Here is an 8,758-nt window from a genome sequence, read left to right as displayed (position 1 = left end):
CAGCAGTCATGGGTTCTAATCCCAACTCCGCCGCTTGTCAGCTATGTGACTTTGGGCAAGTCATTTAACTTCTCTGTGCCTCAGTTCCCTTATCTGTAAAATGGGGATGAAGACTGTGAGCCTCACGTGGGACAACCTGATTACCTTGTATCTACCCCAGCGCTTAGAACAGTGCTCGGCCCATAGTAAGCGCTTAACAAATACCAACATCATTATTATTTCCAGACTGAGCCCCTCTTTCTCTCTGTTCCTTCTCCTCTCCCCATTCCCCCCTCTCCACTTTCTGCTCTTCCCCATTCCCCTCAACACTGTGCATATTTGTATATATTATTTATTGCCCTATTTATTTTGTTAATGATGTGTATATCTCTATGATTCTATTTATCTTGATGATGTCTGCACTAAACTGCTTGTTTGGTTTTGTTTTCCTTTGCTGTCTCCCCCATTCACACTGTGAGCCCGTTATTGGGCAGGGAGTGTCTCTATCTGTTGCTGAATTGTACACTCCAAGCGCTTAGTACAGTGCTCTGCACATAATAAGCACTCAATAAATACTATTGAATGAATGAATATCCTCTTAGTCAACTTCTGCCCCACTCTACTATGATCCGTAGCACTATGACTTCTCAAGATTCAGCTTTAGAGTGTTAAGCCCCTGGTGGACTGACCACCCATCCATAAAGGTTCTTTGATTTTGGGTTTGCCATAGGACAGGGGAGAAAAATCAGTCCAATTGCTGCCACTGGTAAACTCTGTAATGACAGGAAAAAAAGGGAGAGGGAAAAGAGATCAAAAATTGAGAAGAAGTAGAGAAAATAAGGGATACTAAGAAGTAATGTAAAAAGGAAAAGGCAAGATAGAATTGTGAGAAGTTGGAAACAGGTAGAAAAGTCCCAGAGAAAATCCAGTGAAGAGTGCATAAAAAAATTTAAGGTACAAATATTTTATATGTTATCAAGCATTTTGTAATCTCATATTTACTATAGCTACTCCCTTGTTTTCTCAACCATCTTAACCTTCTTCTCCTGTATCAATACACCCAAAAGACAGAGGTTTCACTGCAGCTAACCATCCTTCCAAACAGAGATTTCCCCAAACTTTAAAAAGTAGGAATTAGAAATGAGACAGAGTATTCCATATTCAATATCTTGGGAGGCTCTAATATGGCTTTCATTAGGCATATCCTGTTTTTTAATACGCTCAGTTTGTGGCCCCATGCTCATTATCTCTGTTTCCTACATGGAGATAGAGAGACTGACAATAAAAAGGACATGAATTAGAGATGAAAGAGAGACTCTTGAAAATGCAAGATTAAATTTGAACTGAAAGGAAGAGTTAACAGAGAAGACCATTCTACAGAACAGATATGAAGAGGTTTGGACAAATTAGAGAGAAAACACAGAAACTTAAAAGAACAAGATGAACTGACAAAGTCAGGAGTGACAGAATATGAGAAAACAAAAAAGAAGAGCACATGAATACAGAGAAGCAGCATGGCCTAGTGGATAGAGCATGGCACTGGTAGTCAGAAGGACCTGGGTTCTAGTCCTTGCTCTGACACTTAGCTGCTGTGTGACCTTGGGCAAGTCACTTTACTTCTCTGTGCTTCAGTTACCATATCTGTAAAATGGGGATTAAGACTGAGCATATGTGGAACAGGGACTGTGTCCAACTTGATTACCTTGCATCTACCCCAGCCCTTAAAACAGTGCCTTGCACAGCATAAGCACTTAAATGCCATAAAAAACTTACTAGAGCCTTACTTACACAGCTCTAATTCCCCAAAGTTATACAACTCTTGCTGTCATTATCCCATCCCCACAAACACCCAGATAAATCTTTTCTCATCTGTTGGCGATGAATGCACTTTGGCTAAAACTGTCTTATCCATGAAGCAAAATTTTGAAGGCTCTCAAAATGTGAATGCTCTCCTGTTTTTTCCACAGCCCCTACTTGAATCAACTACATATTTCCAAATGGAAAAATCCTCTCATGGAGAGTTACCCATTGACTGAATCAATTTCTTCTCTGCCTGGCTTCCCTTCTAAGTTTAAGGTTGCCTCAGGCAGATATAGATCTGTTAAGCAGCAAGGTCACAGACCTGGCAGTTGCTAATCAGCCCCAACAGAAAATTCTAGGAGAAGGCCTGACTCTTCTTCCAAAAGTAGTAAAGCTCCATTTCCTAGTGGCGGAGCTGTGTTCTCCTGAGGTTAGGACAAAGGAAAATCAGTCAAAAGAAGAGTTGCCTGTGAGTCGTGAGGTGTGTTGCTTTGTTGTTTCCCTGAGATCTGGTTAGAAAAGATTATATTGCAAGAAATTTATTTTTCACTACCTCAGCTATGTGGTCATTTTCTCAATTTGCCAATTATTTTAGACTAAAGCCCATTTATCATATTTTTAACCCCCAAGCAAAACTCTTAGGCAGTTGGCAGGCCAAAGAATATACTGTCTGATTTCTGACAGCCTGATCTTCTGCTGACCTTAGCAGTCTTGGATCTCAGTGACTTTATATAGTTCTTTGTAAATCTTGATTTCTCAAATAGTATATTCTCCCAAGCACTTAGAACAGTTCTGTATACACAGCAAGTGATCAATAAATATGGTGGATTGACTGACTTCAATATTTTCTGTTGTAATCTTTTCCCATTTGTGTTACTTATTAAATCCTGATTTTTAGTCCTTGTCTAGTTTGGAAAAATGGTTTAACCTTGGTCTCTGAGGGCTATAAATTGGATTTTGGATGAAGGGAGTTCCTATCCTAATTCAAAATCTTCTTTTAGTAATCCTAAATACATGATGGCTGATTTTGATCCTAGTTTCCAGCAAACTTGACTTAATTTCAATCTCCCCTGACTTCCCATGAAGTCTAATAGGTCCAATTTTTTTTTTGTAATGGGAGAATCTCCTTTCATACAGGGCAACAATATCTTCTGAAGCGTCCATTTCTGGTAATGATATGCACAGGATTTTATTACACTATTTATGAGGATAGAACCAAGAAAACAAAAGGTTGCATTTGTAGAGTGTGATGACTTGGAGAACTTCATAGCAATCCTTAGAGTCCAGACAGGGTGGCTATAGGGGAAAGGGGCAGTGCTAAGTCTTTATAATCCGTGGCAGCCACTGCCAAATCTTGAATGAAATAGGAGTCCCATAAAATCAATCAACTGCATTTATTTGAGCGCTTATTGTGTGCACAGGAATGTACTAAGCACTTGGGAGAGTACAAAATAAGAGAGTTGGTACACATTCCCTGCCCAAAAATGAGCTTACAGTCTAGAAGGGGAGAGACATTAATATAAACAGATTGTTTTACTGCTAGAAGAACACAACTCCCTTGGCAAACTCAGTTATCTGCATAGGTGAAAACAGATGGATTTCAGCCAAACTCAAAACAATTATTAGAGTGAATGAGTTGTCATTTTCCCTTTTCTTTGATTGTAAATTAGGATGGAGTATTTATATCTTTAAGAAACACAGGGGTTTGGGGTTCTCTTTTGGAAATGATGGCCCATTTTTCTTAGGTAAACTTAAGCTGCTGTAATTCAAATCCTGGATTTTTAAATTTCCACCGCATTCACTGTACTGGAAATTGAGAATTATGGATTTTACTAAAATTACACTCTTGAGAATATCTCACTTCTTTAGAAAGTATAAGGAAATGATTTTTTCTTGATATTTTCCTAAACAGTCACATATTCTTATTTTCCAGTAAGAGGTATGTTTATTGCATTATTTTGGAATTGAATGGGGGCTAAATGACATTCTTCCCTTCCTCCTTGTCTCTAGTGAAATTTTACAACCTTGAAACACTTCCATTTGAATAATAGGATAATAGACTAGAACTATATTCCAAGACATCCTGGTAATAACAGCATCAAAAGTGCCTCTGGAAAAATTATAAGCCCAGCAAACTGTTAAGAATAATGTTCCTGTTTAAGCAAAAGATATTTCTGCTATCTCAATGAAATACTACTAATGTAAATTTAAAACTAGATAGCTAAATACTTCAAAGTAATATTCATCTGAAGAAAAAGCCAAAGGGAAATGTATAGGTAAACCACAGAAAACCAAAGGTATCCCAGGAAATACATGCACACAAACACATCCACACAATCAATATTCATTCATTCAATAGTATTTATTGAGCACTTACTATGTGCAGAACACTGTACTAAGCACTTGGAATGTACAAATAGGTAACAGAATTAATAGTGTTCGTTAAGTCCCTGAAGACTTACTACTATTGTAAATGCTTGGGAGAACTCAATATTGGTTAAAACCCCCTTCAATCCCTGCCCTCAGGATCTTACAATCTCACTGGGGAAAGCAGATACACAATTATTTATAGCAGGGAATAAAAGAAAATGAAGGATGTGTAACTGAATAAATACATGCTTAAACCCAAATGCTCATCTTGTCTTATCTTATCCTGTTGAGTTGTCACCGACCCATAGCGATTCCATGGACAAATCTCTTCCAGAATGCCCCACCTCCATCAGCAATCGTTCTGGTTGTGTATCCATAGAGTTTTCTTAGTAAAAATATAGAAATGGTTTACTATCACCTTCATCTGCACAGTAAACACAAATCTCCACCCTCGGCTCTCTCCCATGCTGCTGCTGCCCAGCATAGTGAGTTTTGACTTGCTGCAGATTGCCTTCCACTCTCTAGCCATTGCCTAAGCTAGGAATGGAATGGATATGCCTCTGCTTGACTCTCCCTCTCATAGCTGAGACTAGTAGAGTACTGGAAGCTCTCCAAGTGCGATCCTGAGAGGGAGCTTAAATGGTAGAGTAAGCAATTCAGTATATACATAAGACTTGCAGGTGGTTGTGAGTATATAGGCTCTGTAGTGGTAGTTGGGAGGAGAAAACTAATTGTGATATGCCTCCTGGAGGAAGTGGCATTTCAGAAGTACTTTGAAAACGGGGAAAGCCATGGCTTAGGTGTATTTGAAACATTTAGAAAGGAGTTCCAGGTAGCAGGAGGGAGGGATGAGCAAAAGGATCCAGGAACGAGGGACACTGAGAAGGTCCACTTGGGAGAAGCATAGAAGGACGTTTAGGAGTAGTAAGTAGCCTATTATCCAGAGCTATGCGAGGGCTGAGCCGAGTGTTCAACACATAGTAAGTACTTCATTAGTAGGTGAAGAGGGCAAGTACATAGGAAGGAGAGAGCTAGTGGAGAGCCTTGAAGCCATTGGCAGGATTTTTGGTTTGACGTGGGAGAAAGCGGGTATTAATTGAAGATTTTTGAGGAAAGGAGAGATGTGAGGAAGACAATGTTTTACTAAGAAGATATGGATTGTGGAGTGTAGTGTAAACACACAAATGGACACTGTTCAATAGAAGTATTTCTGAAAGGAATTTTCCTGAGAAAATTCCATATTTTTCCTACAAATTCCTAGAAACAAACTAAATTAATTTTATCAGGGTTTGTGCTGCAGAAGTCATAGAATTCACTTATTTCATATTCAGTCAGGGCCTATTGATTTCATAACTCACAAGGCCATTGGCTACACTGACACAACTCCATTGGTTTCACTGCCCATCTTCTTACCAGAAGAATGAAAAGATGAAAATATTCCTACAAAAACGGGGAAAACAATAGAAAACCTACACTTCTTGTTGGTTTTCAAGAAAGTACATTATCTCTGTTTGGATTAGAGTTTATGTTTTAATTTTCAACTTAATGCTCTGTCCACTACATCACATTGTCTTTTGCTTAACATAGTCCACGCTCTTACCATTGTACTTCAGTTTTGAAAGCTAATTTTGACAAGTATACAATAGATCTGAATGTACGCATATTGTAAACTTCATCAACCTTCCATATAGTCATTAAGAATTTCCTTAACTGTCCTCCTAAATCCCAATGCATACAGAAAAAAACATTAAGCTTTTAAACAAGGAGATAGGGAGCCATATGTTTTGACTGAAGAGGACTCCATTCAACTGTAGTGTTTCTCAGAGGCGCCAAGCCACAATGGAATAAAAAACGTATGTCAAGATTCTATAATCCACTAACACTTTTAGACACATTAAAGCTGAAATTCAGCTGTTGCTAGTCTTTATGAATGATGGCTGCATTTCATCTACATGAGGACCATTTTGTTGTATTTTTTTTCTAGCCCATAAGAACCTGATTTACCCACATTTCAGAAGTAATAGAGTTTAACAGCCAGTACCTACTGGATAAAGTTCTGAATTCCTTCAGGTTCACAAAAACAATGTTCAATACCTTCCAGGACCCATAGTGTTTGAATCATTTTGGTTAATGAGCCTGTCACTACTCTTAAATCAGTGTCTATTAAATCATTACTTTGTATCTCATCATTATTAGCATATCAGATCACCTGGTAGGCAGAAATCCTGACAGGGGTTGGTTATCTTGATGCAAGACTTCCCAAAAATCAAGATACCAAGATCAATCTCAAACATGCAGAGAGTTCCTAAGGTTCTATTCTTATATGGAAAAATGAGGGAAAGGACTTGGGTTCTAATCACGATTCTGCCACTTGCCTTTGTAAGACCTTGGGCAATCAGTCATATTTATTGAGCATTTACTGGTGCTAAGCACTGTACTAAGCCTTGGGAGAGTCACAATATAACAGAGTTGATAGATGCATTCCCTGCCCACAAAGTGCTTAACTTCTAGAGGGAAAGTCACTTAATTTTTATGTGCCTCAGTTTATCTGTAAAATGGGATTAAATTCCAGTCCTCCCTCCTACTTACACAGAGTGGGCTCCATGTGGGACAAGAATAATGTCTAACCTAATTTTCTTGTATCTTCCCCAGGACTTAGTTCAGTGCTTGGCACAGAGTAAGAACAAATACTACAATTATCATTAATCAATCATGTTGGTTGAGTGCTTACTCTGTGTCAAGCAGGGTAGTAAAGGCTTGGAAGAATGTAACAGAATAGTAGACATGATCCCTGTCGTCAAGTAGTTTACACTCTAATGGGAGATACAGGCACAACAATAAGTTACAGGTAGGTGAAACAACAGAGTTTAGAGAAAAATACACATTAGTGCCATGAGGGAAGGGAGTAGAATGTGTGTGCCCAAGTGCTTAAGAGGTAAGGACCCTAGTGCATAAGTGACTTGTATTTTCTCTTTACTCACCTACTTTTGTGTCTCCATGATTTGTTCCTTTTACTCACCCCCTCCCTCAACCCCACAGCACTTATGTACATATCCATAATTTATTCACTTATACCAAAGTCTGTCTTCCCCTCTAGACTGTGAGCCTATCAACTCTGTTGTACTGTACTCTCCCGAACACTTAGAACAGTGCTCTGCACACAGCAAGTGCTCAATAAATATGATTGATTGATTCCTGGGGAAAAAGAGTGGGAGATAAGAGATTAATCAGGGAAAGCCTCCTGGAGGAGATGTAACTTTGAGGGCTTTGAAGATCACAACTGTATTTGATGAACATCTACTGTGTCCAGAAAAATGGTAGCATTTACCAAGTCCTTAGGACCGAACAATAATAAGAATAATGATAAATAATAACAGTATTAAGTGCTTACTATGTGCCAAGTACTGTACTAAACATTCGGTTAGATACCAGATAATTAGGTGCTACATGCTGGGGTCACAGTCTAAGTAGTAATAATAATAATAATGTTGGTATTTGTTAAGCGCTTCCTATGTGCGGAGCACTGTTCTAAGCGCTGGACTAGATACAGGGTAATCAGGTTGTCCCACATGAAGCTCACAATCTTAATCCCCATTTTACAGATGAGGTAACTGTACAGAGAAGTTAAGTGACTTGCCAAAGGCACACAGCTGACAAGTGGCAGAGCCGGGATTCAAACCCATGACCTCTGACTCCCTCTGACTTTCCACTGGGCCATGCTGTTTCTCTAACAGGTGTTGGATCCCCATTTTATTGATGAGGAAACTGAGGCACAGAGAAGTGAAGTGACTTGGCTAAGGTCAGACAGCAGGCAAGTGGCAGAGTTAGGATTAAAAGCCAGGTCCTCTGACCCCCCAGTCCCATGTTCTTTCCACGCTACTTCCCAATTGAAATAAAAGGCAGATCTCTGCCATCAGGAACCTTTTAGTCCATCAAATACACAGTCCTGCCTGTGCAAAATAATAATGATTGTGGTATTTGTTAAGCCTTTACTTTGTGCCAGGCACTTTACTAAGAGCTGGGGTACAGCACTTAGTACAGAGCTCTGCACGCAGTAAGTGCTCAATAAATACGATTGAATGAATACAAGAAGCAGCATAGTGGATAGAACATGGACCTGGGAATCAGAAGGTCACGGATTCTAATCCCAGCTCTGCCACTTGTCTGCTGTGACCTTGGGCAAGTCACCTTACTTCTCTGGGCCTCAGTTAACCCATCTGTAAAATGGGGATTGAGACTGAGCACCACGTAGGAGAGGGACTCTGTCCTGATTTGCTTATATCCACCTTAGTGCTTAGTATAGTGCCTGGCACCTAGTAAGTGCTTAACAAATACCACAGTTACTAGTATTATTCCAAGATAATTGCAATGGACACAGTTCCTGTCCCACAGGGGGCTCACAGTCTTAACACCTACTTCAGAGATAAAGTAAATGAGGCACAGAGAATTTAAGTGACTTGCCAGAGATCAACAGCAGACGTGGCAGTGTCAGGATTAGAACCCAGATCCATTCCAGGTCTGTGAGCTATATATACACCTCTTATTATCCTTGTATACCACTTGTTGAAACTATTGCAGAATTAAGTTATTTTTCCAGTAAGCTTTTTGA

At 39.4% G+C, this 8,758-nt stretch overlaps 1 non-coding gene across 1 annotated transcript; it reads right to left on the bottom strand.

Moving 5' to 3' along the window:
* Positions 1-4,644: 4,644 nt before the first annotated feature.
* On the bottom strand, positions 4,645-4,782 carry LOC114816328. Its single transcript, XR_003764091.1, has one exon. It is a non-coding gene; the product is annotated as a small nucleolar RNA SNORA7 (small nucleolar RNA).
* Between the last annotated feature and the right edge of the window lie 3,976 nt (positions 4,783-8,758).

The sequence above is a fragment of the Ornithorhynchus anatinus genome, chromosome 13 (genome assembly GCF_004115215.2).
Source record: "Ornithorhynchus anatinus isolate Pmale09 chromosome 13, mOrnAna1.pri.v4, whole genome shotgun sequence".
NCBI classification, from domain to species: domain Eukaryota; kingdom Metazoa; phylum Chordata; class Mammalia; order Monotremata; family Ornithorhynchidae; genus Ornithorhynchus; species Ornithorhynchus anatinus.
The sequence above is the reverse complement of the archived record's forward strand: the minus strand, read 5'-3'. Positions and strand labels throughout refer to the sequence as shown.